Below are 13,692 nucleotides of genomic sequence, written 5' to 3'. Positions count from 1 at the left end.
AATAAGAAGCAGTTAGTCACTACGTTGTAGGTTGATAAGAAAAATTTAGTCAGAGCATCTGAATACCAAAATCTGTATTAGTCAGGGTTTTCAAACAGAATAAATAGGATGTGTGTGTATATCTATATCTATATATCTGTATCTCCATCTCTATCTGCTTATTTATCTAGGTATCTCTCTTTCTTTCTCTCTCTCTTCCTATCTATCTATTGAGCTTTTATGGAGTTGGCTCAAATGATTGTCAAAACTAGCAAGTCCAAAAAAGACATGTCCTAGATATCCTAAACAGGGCAGCTATAGGGCTGGAGAACTAGAAAATAGTGACATTGCAGCTCAAGTCCAAAAGTTGGTTTTACTACATCAGTACAAGTCAGAGATCTTTTTCATGTCTGTAGGTTCCAGACATTTGTTCCTTCATTTTATGAAAATGTTCTTAGTGCCTACATTATTCTAGGTGATTAGGGGACTCCAGTAAACAAAATAAATACAATCTTACTCCCATCAAATTTTATTCAAGTGTGGTCATGTTGGGGGCAGGAGTTAAATGTATATAAATATCACCTAAAATATCAAATGATCATATGTGGAATGGGGAAAAATAAAGCAGGGAAGAGAGAAAAGGGTGTCAGGTAGTCCATCTTAACCTCTCTGAACAGACCTGCTATTATCTGAGTAGGGCTTTTCGTCTTGCTACCAGCCCAAACAAAATAGTTTGTAGTAGCTGGAAAAGACCACCTATTTTAGAATGTAATTTTTAATTATTTTTTAGAGACTATTTAAAGGCTGTATCTGGAGATGACAAAGAAAAAGTCCAACTTAAACCTCAACTTCGATCAATGGCTTTCAAAAGTGTACAACCCTTAGAAAGCCAAATTTTCATTTCATGTATCATATTTCCAAGTCCAAGAGATAGAAAATTGTGACTTTTCTATCTTCAGGTGGGGCAAAACAGTGGATTTTCAGCAAGTTATTCAAATTCAACCTTCACCTGAAGAATTGAAGCTGACTCAAAAGGGATATGGATTAAACGTAAAGGGTGAAGGTTTAAGTTTCATAAGGCTTAGATGAGGGCGAAGTTTTCTCTTAATAATGGAAGGTGTACAGTGCAAATGTGCAGTGCTACAAAAAATGTATTAATAGACTAGTCTCTTTTTTGGATAAGACAAATCCGTTAAGAGAAGATGAGGTTTAACAACTAAGAAGGTTAGTATAAACAAGAAATCCAAAGAGCAAGAAATCTACTTGCTAGAAACAATTAAGTTAAATACAGAACAGGTAAAGAATATGTAGGATAGGAAGAAGTTCCTAAGTATAGTGTTAGATTAATTTTAAGGCCAATGTGGCTATGAAGTAGGAATATTAGTTTGTCTTAAAGAATAGAGAAAACTTGGGCAAACTCAGCTAATTCTACCTAATGGTTTTAATAGAAAGTAAAAGAAAGACTCTTCCATTATTGTTTCCGTTCTTGAAAACATTCTTGAATATTTTTTGTGATGCCACATTTTAAATCCGGTATTTAAATTTGGCCATTTCTGGCCAAAATGTTAAGTTCCCCTTAATATGTGTCTTTCAGTTTTACTCACCCGACTGTATATTACATTACTGTGACATCTGGTTAAACATCAACCCAAAAATTACACAATAGCTTAATTATGGAAAATGTGACTCTTCAATATTTATTTAGATATTGAAATGAATAATGATTTTCTTGTGTAATTAGAAAATTACAAATAAATTATTGGTAACTATTAAGTGTATGAATGAAGCAAAATGGAAAACTACTATCTGTTATGCTAAGAAAAAATACGCATTCTTTAGCCATGGAAAATACTACATGGAAGAGATCTTCATATCATTTTGTAGAAAACAACTTTTCTGTGAATCTAAAAAGTAAGGCATGAGGTAGGGTACCAGAAATACACAAATTGGTTATGGAAAGCATGTAAACATTATGACAATAATAAACCTTATCACATGACCAGACATTCTACTCTGGAGCAACCCTGACTCGAAGCCATACACCAATGAACAGGATATTCTTCCTGGGAAATTTCCACTCTTGCCTCACAGGGAGGGTAATTCAACCAAATAAAGTAGGATCAAGCAGCCCCGACATGTGAAACATTCTGACCCCGCTGGATTGTGTTGTAGGAAAAGTAGATGAAAATATATCTGCAGGCTTCTTATTAAAATTTTTGGGGCCATATGACAATTTTTAGAGTAGAAAATAATACTTTGAAAGTCACCAATGCCTTTATTGATTTTTATTTCACTTTCAGTTAACCCTTTCTTGGTAGCTGTAGAGTTTTGGTAATCACGTGGTTGAGCAGTAACTTTCAAATATTTTATCAGCAGAATATTTTTGAGTCAATATTTCCCAAAACAAAGAAAAGCTACACTAGTTGAATTAAAACTGGGAAGTCAACAGCCCTGACTACTCAGCATTCCTTTCATTCCCTACAGCAGAGACTCATGAGCAACTTCTATGGAGCCCAGAGCTGAGTGGGGCTCAGTTGGGGTAAACCACTCATCTGAAAAATCTCTAGAGGACACAAATTAATGAATTATGATAATAGTCCTTTGAAACTGGCAGCTTGAAGAACAATATTATCAGCTACTCATTTAAATCAATGGGGAGAACATGGTATAGTGCAACATTTAAAAACTGCAGTTCATAATCAGCCTACACATTTTTAGAAATATGCTACAATATTTACAAAAGCTGTTGTGTATTTACAAATCCATGATCTGGCTCAAAATGGAAAATCCTGCAATTCTGAACCCACAATACTGCAATGCAATAATTAACTGAATTTAAGCTTATCTGTGCTTATGAACTGGGCACACACTCCTGATTTGCCAAATTTTTGTCTTCTACTTTTATATACACTTGATGATTTACTGATTTACCCTTATCTGACTGCTTGTATGAGTTTGCAACCAGTATAAAAGAAAGACTAAGGATACCTAAGTCGGAAATATTTGATTCCTGTTATAATACATAGAATCTTGGGCAAGTTAATAATGTTGGACCCCTAATCTGTACAATGAGGGTAAAACAAAACAGGTTTCACACATTTGAGTGAGAATTAAACGTGTTAACAAATCGTATTTAGAAGGTAAAAATGGAGATGCTCACTTCATTAACAAAGCAGAGATTACTTTCTTAACATGAATATTTACTAATGTAAATTAAGCATTAAAAAGCAAATCAAACCTGTTATAATTATATACTTATTCACCACTTTTTTTCTTCACTCCCTAGACATAGTCCCTTGGCAATTGTTACAAACGTAACAAAAAATTAATAAGGAAAAGCATATGATGTACTCTTCAGTTTGGGGTAAATGAAGCTGGTGTCTCATGCAGTTACATCGATATTGATAGGTTCGTTGAGCTACTGACTAGTGAAGCAGTGCCATGCCCAGAAATATGTTCTTGATTTGAGGTTATGCTAATCTTGTAACCTTGACCAAAGAACTTTTAAATTGAAAATCAGATAACTTACAAGATGCAATTAACTACTTTAAGTACTCAACAGCCAATTAACTTAGTGACCTTCTAGGCATGACATGGGGAGATTGTGTAAAAGAATGCAGATATAAAAGAGTATTGGACTAGCGCCCTTTAGGATTAAAGAAAATTCTAATGATGAGTATAATGAAGAGAATTTCATTAGCAGATAATTCATGCATTTGATATATACCAATTAATTGACTGGAATAATTACTTGGCTCCGAATTTTTTCTTTTAACTTTATTCCCTTATTTTACATGGTTTTAAAAAGCACAGTTATTGCTAAGATTCTCTGAATTCTAGTTTACATTATTTGGCAGGGGATTTAGTTAGGCACTGTAGGTAATACACAAAAAGTATAACCCAAGAACCATTTATTGTATGTTAAATTGTTTTCATCTTATAGTTAACTTATAACTAAAAACTATAATCACATTTGTTGTATTTATGCTTATTAAGAAATTCAGAAATATCAAATAGACATCTGTTATGTAGCAGGCACTGTTCCACATGCTGGGATACAGTAAACAAAACACACATGAAATACTGCCATCGTGAAGAAGAGATACAAGTTGAGAAGAGAGTTAATAAATAAATAAATAAAACATGTAGTATTTTAGATAACAAGTACTATGGCAAGCAAATAAGTTACAAAGGTATAGGGTTTACTGGTTTACTGGTTTGTTAGCAGAGAGGGGCTTAAATCTTAACTAGAGTATTAGGCTTTGTGGAGAAGACGACATAAAGGCAATGACTTGGATGTTGTCAGGGAGCAAACTGTGTGTATATCTGTTTGAAAAAAACAATCAGGCTAGATTAAAAAACTTGAGATAATAAAAACTCCTGGAATGTTTCAGATACAGAAAAAGATTGAATGTCTGGAGAGGAATGATGGAGGGTGAGAATAACAGAGATGAAGACCAAGATATAATAAGAGTGCCAATCACATAGGAAATTTTAGACACTGTAGGACTTTTGGCTTTGATTACGAGATAGAAAGCCATTGAACAGAAAATCCATTATGACCTTCCTTGTATTTTAAAAGGATTACTCTACCTCTCCTGTGGGGAATAGTCTGTGACAGAAAAATTTGGAAGCAGAAATATCATCTTGAAGTCTATATGATAGTGGTTGGTGACATGGTGGTAGTGTCAGAAGCAGAGAAAAATCACTGTATTCTAAATAAATTTTGAAAAGAGCCAATAGGAACTAGGCATTGAACATGGTGACTGAGAAAAACAGAGGTATCAAAGGTGATTACAGGTTTTCTATCTTGAACAACTAGATTAGAAAATACAATTGTCAATTACTAATGAAATGTTCTGATTGTCTTAAAATATAGTTTAAAATTTAACTTATGGCTAACTCTAATAAAATATGTAGTGACAAAGTCAAATAATGATAAGCTATTCCTTATATTATGATAAAATTAGAAATTTTCTAAGAGTCAAAGAGTAGAATTGACTATAATTCTTATGATATTTATTCTTGACTGTCTTAAATAAGTCCTTGACTTAGTAATTTTGGTAAACCTTAACTTGACAGATCTCGTTAATAGACTATTTTGACCTCATAAACTATTTAAAATTTTTTACTTCTATTACATACTTAGTTGGATTGCAGCAAATTAGCTTTCACTTCCGGAGCTAAAACAAAGGCACCAATTCTTCTACCTACCAGATTCATTTAAAAAATCTAATTTAAGGGCGTAAAGGATTGTTTAAGCAAGACTTCATCTATTCTGCAAATGTGACCGAACTATTTCTATAAACTTTTGCTAATTTTAAAATAACCTCAGAGATTTGAACGTAGTTTATAAGAAGAGAAAAGTGAAATAAATCCACAATTTTCCAATGGGGAAAAACAAAGAAATTTCGTAGTGTTTTATAATTGGACAACACTTGAATTGATACAACTTCAAATCTATGACCTGAAGCACTTTTCTCCTTGCTTCCTTCTAACAATCAACTGATTAGATTAATGGGGAAAAGCTACCATTTTTAGGACAGTAATTTATTCCAGAGAGCTTGTTTTAAATTCCTCATTCTAAAACAGTACTTGGAGTGAAAAGCACCAATATATTTTACGGTAACAAATGACCTTATAAATTTAAATTTTAGGAAACTAACCTATTATTTCAAATAACTTTAAGAACATTTTTTTACATACCCAGAAAAACCTCATTGAAGATGCAAAATACGTGATGCTTAATTTTATGTGCCAACGTGCCTGGGCTAAGGTATGTCCAGATAGCTGGTCAAACATTATTTCTGGGTGCTCCTGTGAGTGATTGGGGAAGAGATGAGCATTTGAATTGGTACACTAAGTAAAAATCACCCTCATCAATGTAGGTGAATACCATCCTATTTGTTCTTTCTGTGTCTCCCTCTTTTTCTATTACTTTACATAATAATACCCAATTTTTCTGACTTTTACTTGAAAAGACCATCTCTCATTGAACTCCCTAGACAAACTTTAGCCAAAACCAAATTACCATGTATATGTGGGTCTATTTCTGGACATTTTATTCTGATTAATTTATATATACATACATATATATACATACATACACATTTTTATAATTTTATAATTATATTTATATATTTTTCTTAGACAAATAGTCAAGGCCTGAATAAAACAAAAAGGTGGAGAGCGCTTAAATTTATTCTCTACTTGAACTGGAACACTCATTTCCTGCTCTCAGATATCAGAGCCCCTGGTTATGTGATTTTTGGACTCAGACAGGGACTTACATCATTGTCTCCCTTTAATACTCACAGTTTTTGTTTGTTTGTTTGTTTGTTTGTTTGTTTGGAGACAGGGTCTCACTATGTTGTCCAAGCTAGATTTCAACCCCTGGGCTCAAATGATCCTCCTGCCTCAGTCTACCAAGTAGCCTACCAAGTATATATGGAACTAGAACTACACCACAGGCTTTCCTGGGCCTTCAGCTCTCAGATAGCAGATTATGGAACTTTTCAGAATTCATAATAATTTGAACCAATTCCTCATAATAAATATTTCTATTTATCTGTGTACATCCTATTCATTCAGTTTCTGTGGAGAACCTGTTCTAATACATTGGTACGTCAGTTAGGACTATTTCAGTGGGAAGTGACTGAAAACATAATTCATTTGAGTCTATACAATAATGGTAGATTATTGGCTCATATAACTTGGAAGGACTGGATTCATCAGATATGTTAGTGACTTTCTGGAAAATACAGTTTAGTCATATCATGGGAATGAACCTACCTAAGACATCTTGTTGGAACTCCATTTATGAAGAATACTGAGGGACCAAAAAAACAAATATTTTAACATGTTTATTGTATTATTCTGCTTTCATGCTGCAATAAAGACATACCCATGACTGGGTAGTTTATAAAAGAAAGAGATTTAATTGACTCACAGTTCTGCATGGCTGGGGAGGCCTCAGGAAACTTATAACGGCGTGGAAAGGGAAGCAAACACATCCTTCATATGCCGAAAGAAGTGTAGAGCAAAGGGGAGAAATGCCCCTTTTAAAACCATCATATCTCGTGAGAACTCACTCACTGTCACCACAACAGCGTAGGCGAACCACCCGCATGATTTAATTATCTCCGACAAGGTCCCTCTCCTAACATGTGGGGATGACAATTTGGATTACAATTCAAGATGAGATTTAGATGGGGACACAGAACCGTACCATACCACTTATGTTTGTAAGAAACTTATTTTATAGAAGAACTGAGCTACTTGAATTAAAGACACAGCAGATGTTAGGAAAAATAAAAAAAAAAAACAAAAGAAACCCCACAGCTTACCAAAGTTAGTGAAAAGTTCTACATAATGGAAAAACATGGCAATTATTCCCCCAGTGTTATCATATCTGCAAAAATCTTCTCACATCTACAGATATCAGTATTTGAAAGGAAAAAAAATAGAGTTATGTTTCATAGGGATTTAGAAACTTAGAGAAAAGGGCTCAAGGCATTATCATTTGGTGACTTATTGATAGTCATGACTGTCTTTTTCGCTCATGTTCCTTTGCAGTAAACCCATTCCCCTCACCCCTAGACCATGACAGCCATTGGTATACTTTCTGCCTGTGTGATATTTTTTTCCAAAATGTCCAATGAAGAGAACAATTGATTAATTATTGTTTTGTATTTCTCTTCTTTCAGTTTTTACACTACATTTTAGATTCACCCTGTTCTTGCATCTATCAGTAGTTTTTTCTTCTTTTGAGTATCATTCTATTGTACTGGTGCAACAGTTTATCAATTTACCAGTTGATGGACATAAGGAGTATTTGTGGTTTCTAGTAATTATGAACACACCTTTAATGAAAGGTAATGAATGCACACATGCTTTTATTTCTTTCAGATAAATACCAAGCAGTGGTATTGTTAGGATATGTAAATGTTGCTTAACTTTATAGGAACTTCAAAACTGTTTTCTAAACTAGCTGCTGTATTTTGCATTCCCTGTGACAACATGAGTGTTCCAGATGCTCATCTACACTTGGTATTGTCAGTGTTGATGATTTTAGCCATTTTAATATGTGTGCAGTGGTACTACATTATGATTTTAATTTACATTTCACCCATGACTAACGAGGGTTCCTCATTAGTGACTCAAGGTTAGTGAAAGAGATTTTCATCTTTCTTGTATTCATTATGGGTATGTTAATTAGTGAAATGTCTGTTTAAATCTTTTGTCAATTTTATTATTGGGTTATTTGTCTTTTATGACTGAATTCTGATTAGCAGTCCTTTATCAGGAATGAAGCTTGCAAACGCAGTCTATAGCTTGTGTTTTTATTTTCTGAATGGAACATTTGAAAAGAAGAATTTTAAAAATTTTGATGAAGTTTAATTTATTAACTTACTTGTTGATGTTCTGGGCTTAATGTGTCCTATGAAATGAATCTATATTTAATTTTAAACTATATTGTTGTCTAGAGGTTTTATTATTTTGGTCTTACTTTTAGGTCTATGATCTATCTCAAGTTTAGCTTTATATAAGGTAAGGGTTGATGTACTTTCTTGCCTTTCATTCTCTTTCTCTCTGTCTCCCTCTTTTACTATCTCTTTTCATAAGAATATCAAATTTTTCCAACTTTTTTTTGGAAAGACTATATCTACCATTGAACTACCTAAATAACTTTAGCCAAAATCAAATTAACATGTACATGTGGAACTATTTTGGGACACTCAATTCTAATTAATATATATTTTTTCTTATGCAATTTTTCAAGTGTCTCGATTTACAGTAAGCATTGATATCAGAGAGGACAAGTCATATTACTTTATTCTTCTCTTTCAAAATTGTTTTGGCTATCTGATGAGCTCTGTGCTTCCAAATAATTTATTTAATTAAACTATCTCATTTTGAGATACTTGTAAATTTACATAAAGTTGTAGGAAATAACATAGATATAGCCCATATCCTCTTTTCCCAACCTCCACAAATGTTAACATCTTGCATAATTCTAGTAAATCTCATAAACAATATATTGACATTGATGAAAATCACCAATCTCATGCTAATTTTTGACTTAGTTACATGAACTGATACACGTTTTGGTGTGTGCGTGTGTGTGTGTGTGCAGGGGATGTTTGTATTTAGTGGTATGAGATTTTGTCACATACATAAATTGGTATAATCATTACTGCAACAAGATACAGAAAAGTTTCATAACCCCAAGGATTTCTTGTGCTACTCCTTTAAGAAAATGTTATTATTTTACATCAATTTTATATGTGAAGGAAATCTGTGAATATAGAAGAGATAATTTCTATATACTTCTCACTCAGTTTCCTCAATTATTAACATCTTACATCCGTATGGTATGTTTTTTGCAGTTAATGAGCCATATTGATAAATTATTACTAACTAAAGCCCATACTTCACACACATTACCTTAGTTTTAATCTGTTCTTTTTTTGTTCCAGGATCCTGTCCAGGATAACACATTACATTAGTTTTTATGTGGCATTCATCTTCCCTTAGTTCTGTCAGTCTTTCAGACTTTCTTTGCTTTTGATGATCTTGACTGTTTTGAGGAATTCTGGTCAGGTGTCTTGTAGTATACTTCCCAAATGGGGTTTGACTGATGTGTTTTTTCATAATTGAACTGAGTTTATGGATCTTTAGGAGAAAGACCACAAAGGTTAAATGTCATTTTCATCACAATGTATCAAGAGCAGAAACATGCAATCAATATGACTTGATGTTGATGTTGGCCTTGATCAAATGACTGCTGAGGTAGTGCTTGTCAAATCTCATTGCTGTAAAGTAACCTTTCTCTCACTCCTCTTTCATATATATTGTATGCTTTGGAAGAAAATCACTATGAGCATCTCATTGCAGTGAGAGAGTGGAGAGTTATGCTCCACTTTCTTGAGGTCAGGGAATCTACATATGAGTGTTTCTGATCCATTTGAGTCTAACATATGAATTATCATACCAAACTCATAGCTAAATATAATTCTCAATACCGATTATTATTCTTTCCTACTCCAATATCTCCCTCTCTCAGTTTAATGACATTGCTTGAGTAGAGAAGCTACAAGCTTAATTTCATCTCTGCCAGCAAAATGGGCCTTTGTTCTCAAAAGATTTTTAATTCTTTTTTTATTATTTGGAACTTAGAAGCATAAGTTTTTTTTTTTTTCAAATCTCCAACCTTCTGTATTGATATACCTCTACTCTTTTCTTTCTGTTTCCAAATGATATACTCCTTTCCTGAACTCATATTTTTTTCTGATACCTTATTAAATATAACCAGTAATGACCAAAGACACACTTCTATGATTTTCTTTTTGAATCTCTTCTTCTGGAGCCCCAGGGTCCATAAGGATGCTTTCTGCCTTTGAAGTTATTATAGGCAACCGATTCATTACTTCCTATGTTAGTTTTGCCAAACTACCACTTGCTCAGTAAGCCAATGTCATACAACATTTTTTTTTAATTATTGTAGAATCCTACTTCAAAGGACCTGTACCAGCATTCCCCATAGCTTGCTAACTGCTGTAGAAACAGCCCCAGATTTCCATGCTTGACACATCAAAAGTTTACCTCTTGCCCACACAGTAGCCCAGTATAAGAGTTCCAATGTCGGACAGATGGGTTAAACATATATTGTTAGACATTAATGATTGAGATATGAAGCTTAGAGACTATGAGATTTCAGAATTGACTACCAGATTTCTGGCTTACCACCTGGATTTCTAGCAATGCCCTTTACTAAGTGAGAAAGCGCAAGAGTTGGATTAGGTTTTAGAGGAGTGAACATGAATAAAGTGTATGCATGTTGAATTTAAAGGGTCACTGACATGTTTAAGAATTGTATGAAAAGGCAATTGCATAAATGACACAAAACAGACGTCTGGGTTCAAGATGCCTAATATTATTTGGCCATGTACTTAACTTAATACTGTGCTTCTAGCTGAAGAAGGCAGAAGGTTTTTTTGTTTTGTTTTGTTTTGTTTTTGCTAAGGAGGTGACATTGAAAGCATAGAGGGTCAACAAAATATATGGCATTTGTGTTGGGTAATATTCTAAGATGACCCTAAGACTCCCACTGTTGGTATATCTGTGATTAAGTTCCATTCTATGACAATGTTTAAGGTGATGTTCAGTTGTGATTAAGGCTTTAATCAGTTTGACAGAGTTAACAGTAGATTAACCTGAATAGGTCTTGCCTACTCTGTTGGTCCCTGTAAAAGGGCTTACACCTTCCCAAATTCAGGGGTGCTTTCCTGTTCTTCTTGAAAAAGCACACTATTATGAGCTCCATAGGTACAAGGAGTGGATTCTGCTAGTAATAACATGAGCTTGGGAGAGGACCCTGAACTTCAAATAAGATCAGAGAAGTGATGAATATTTTAACTTTCGCTTTGTGAGAGATAAGCAGAGGAGCTAGGTAAACTGTTCCTCATTTCCTGACTTGTTAACATAAGGATTTAACAATTTTCTTTTCAGGTCCATAAGTGTATGGTTGTTATATAGCCATAGAAAGTAAAAATAACATTTATAAGCGTTATTAAATGACTAAACTTGTAATTTAAGTGAAATAAAAAGAAAAATGAAATCAAAATTGCTCACAATATTTAGTTGGAGGGATTGATGTACTTTTTATCAAAACAAAGTTGAAGAACAGATACTTGAATACACATAATGAGGACAATGTAGTCAAAATGGTGATATTCTAATGCAATAAATTTCTGCAGTCAACCTGAATAAAAGCGCACCAGTAATTAGAAGATATTGAAAGAGAAGTTCATTACAGATAAAGAACTGAAAAAAAATGGCCTAGGTTATTGGATCAGCCATCCACATCTATGTCCAAAAGACCCAATAGTAACAAGGCATTATGGGAAGCAAGAAATGGAGCCTGGTATTAAAGCTCAACTCCGCATGAGAGACTAAGAGGTAGATGAATAATAGTGATGACAATAAGGAAGACTGACATTAGGCTCAAAGGAGCAGCAGTTTTTCTGAGAATGTGATCAAGTACTTCTCTGGAAGATTTCTTGTAGAGAAAGAAACCCTGAGTTCCTCGGGAAGTGAGAAAATAATGAACGCTTATTTCATGGAGGTAGTTTTAGATTCTATGTCATCAAATCCAGCCAGATTTCTAAGAAAGCAAAATGACCAAAAGGAGGAGCGTGCAGGGAATTTCTATATCATGAAACAAGAGTTTGATAAAACACCGTGACTGAGTTTGGAAGAGAAGGTAGAAGACAATAGGATGGTCCTTCCAGGCCATGTAATAAAAGAAAGTTCATTTGGACACTAAAAAGAAGAAAGTAGGAATATGAGGCATGATGAATTTAGATCTGAAAATGTTGTGGCTGAAAAATATGCACTTCAGTCTTTCAGATTCAACTGAGTAATGTGACCTTCAATAATAAAATATCAGTGATCTACTAGCAAACCAATGCAAATATAGCTTCAAATTGAGAGGGCTTCTAAGCATCAAAGCAAAGGAAAATAAATCAGAATGTGGAACTGTAAAGTTCAAAATAAAAACTTTATATCAAACTCTCCACAAACACATTTAAAAGGAAAATTTTTAAAAGGACTTGGGAAAAAGATTTACTATTTATATGAGAAGCATAAAGATCATTTTAATATATTCCAAAAGAAAAAAAATCACTGAATGATAAAAGTAAGCCGAGAGTAGGCTAAAAAAAATTCTAGGCCCGGCGCGGTGGCTCACGCCTGTAATCCCAGCACTTTGGGAAGCCGAGGCGGGAGGATCACCAGGTCAGGAGACCGAGACCATCCTGGCTAACACAGTGAAACCCCGTATCTACTAAAAATACAAAAAAAAACCACCAAAAAACAAAAACAATATAGCCGGGCTTGGTGGCAGGCGCCTGGAGTCCCAGCTACTGGGGAGGCTGAGGCAGGAGAATGGCGTGAACCTGGGAGGTGGAGCTTGTAGTGAGCAGAGATCACGCCACTGCACTCCAGCCTGGGCGACAGAGTGAGACTCCGTCTCAAAAAAAAAAAAAAATCTTATTCGCCAAAATATGAAGTATTAAAGTCATAAGAATTCAAATAATTAAAAATTAAACTAAAATATTTTTATTTGATAGTAATTTTAAAATGACAATATATAACAATTATATTTGTTATCTATTGTTGCATAAAACATTGCCACAAACATAGCAGCATAAAACAACACAATTTATTATTTCAAAGTTTTTGTGAGTCAGGACTCACAGTGTTCTCTACTTGGAGGTTTCTGCTTGCGGTCTCAAAAAAATGAACTGAAGGAGCTGGCTGGCCTGCCTGTATTTCTCATGCGATTTTTGTAAGAGTTGATTTCCTTGCAGCTGCAGGACTAAGGTTTCCGTGTTCAAGTTAGCTGTCCGTTGGGGACCACTTTCATCTCCCAGCGGCTGCCCTCAGTTCCTTGTCATGTGCCTTCTGTGGGCAGTTTACAACATGGCTATTTGCTTTTTTCCGTACCAGCAGGACCTCTTCCCTCTGATTTCTTCTTTCTCTCCAGTCAGCTATAACAGAGACTTCTATAACATAATGCAATCACAGGAGGGACTATTCCATCACCATTTGTCACATAGCATAACCTGATCAAGGGAGATTACTACCCCATCATATCCATAGGTTATATTGGTGCTCAGGTGCAGGGGCTATACAAGAGTTATACGCCAG

This window comes from Pongo abelii, chromosome 3, assembly GCF_028885655.2.
Source record: "Pongo abelii isolate AG06213 chromosome 3, NHGRI_mPonAbe1-v2.0_pri, whole genome shotgun sequence".
NCBI classification, from domain to species: domain Eukaryota; kingdom Metazoa; phylum Chordata; class Mammalia; order Primates; family Hominidae; genus Pongo; species Pongo abelii.
Note: the sequence above shows the minus strand (reverse complement) of the source record.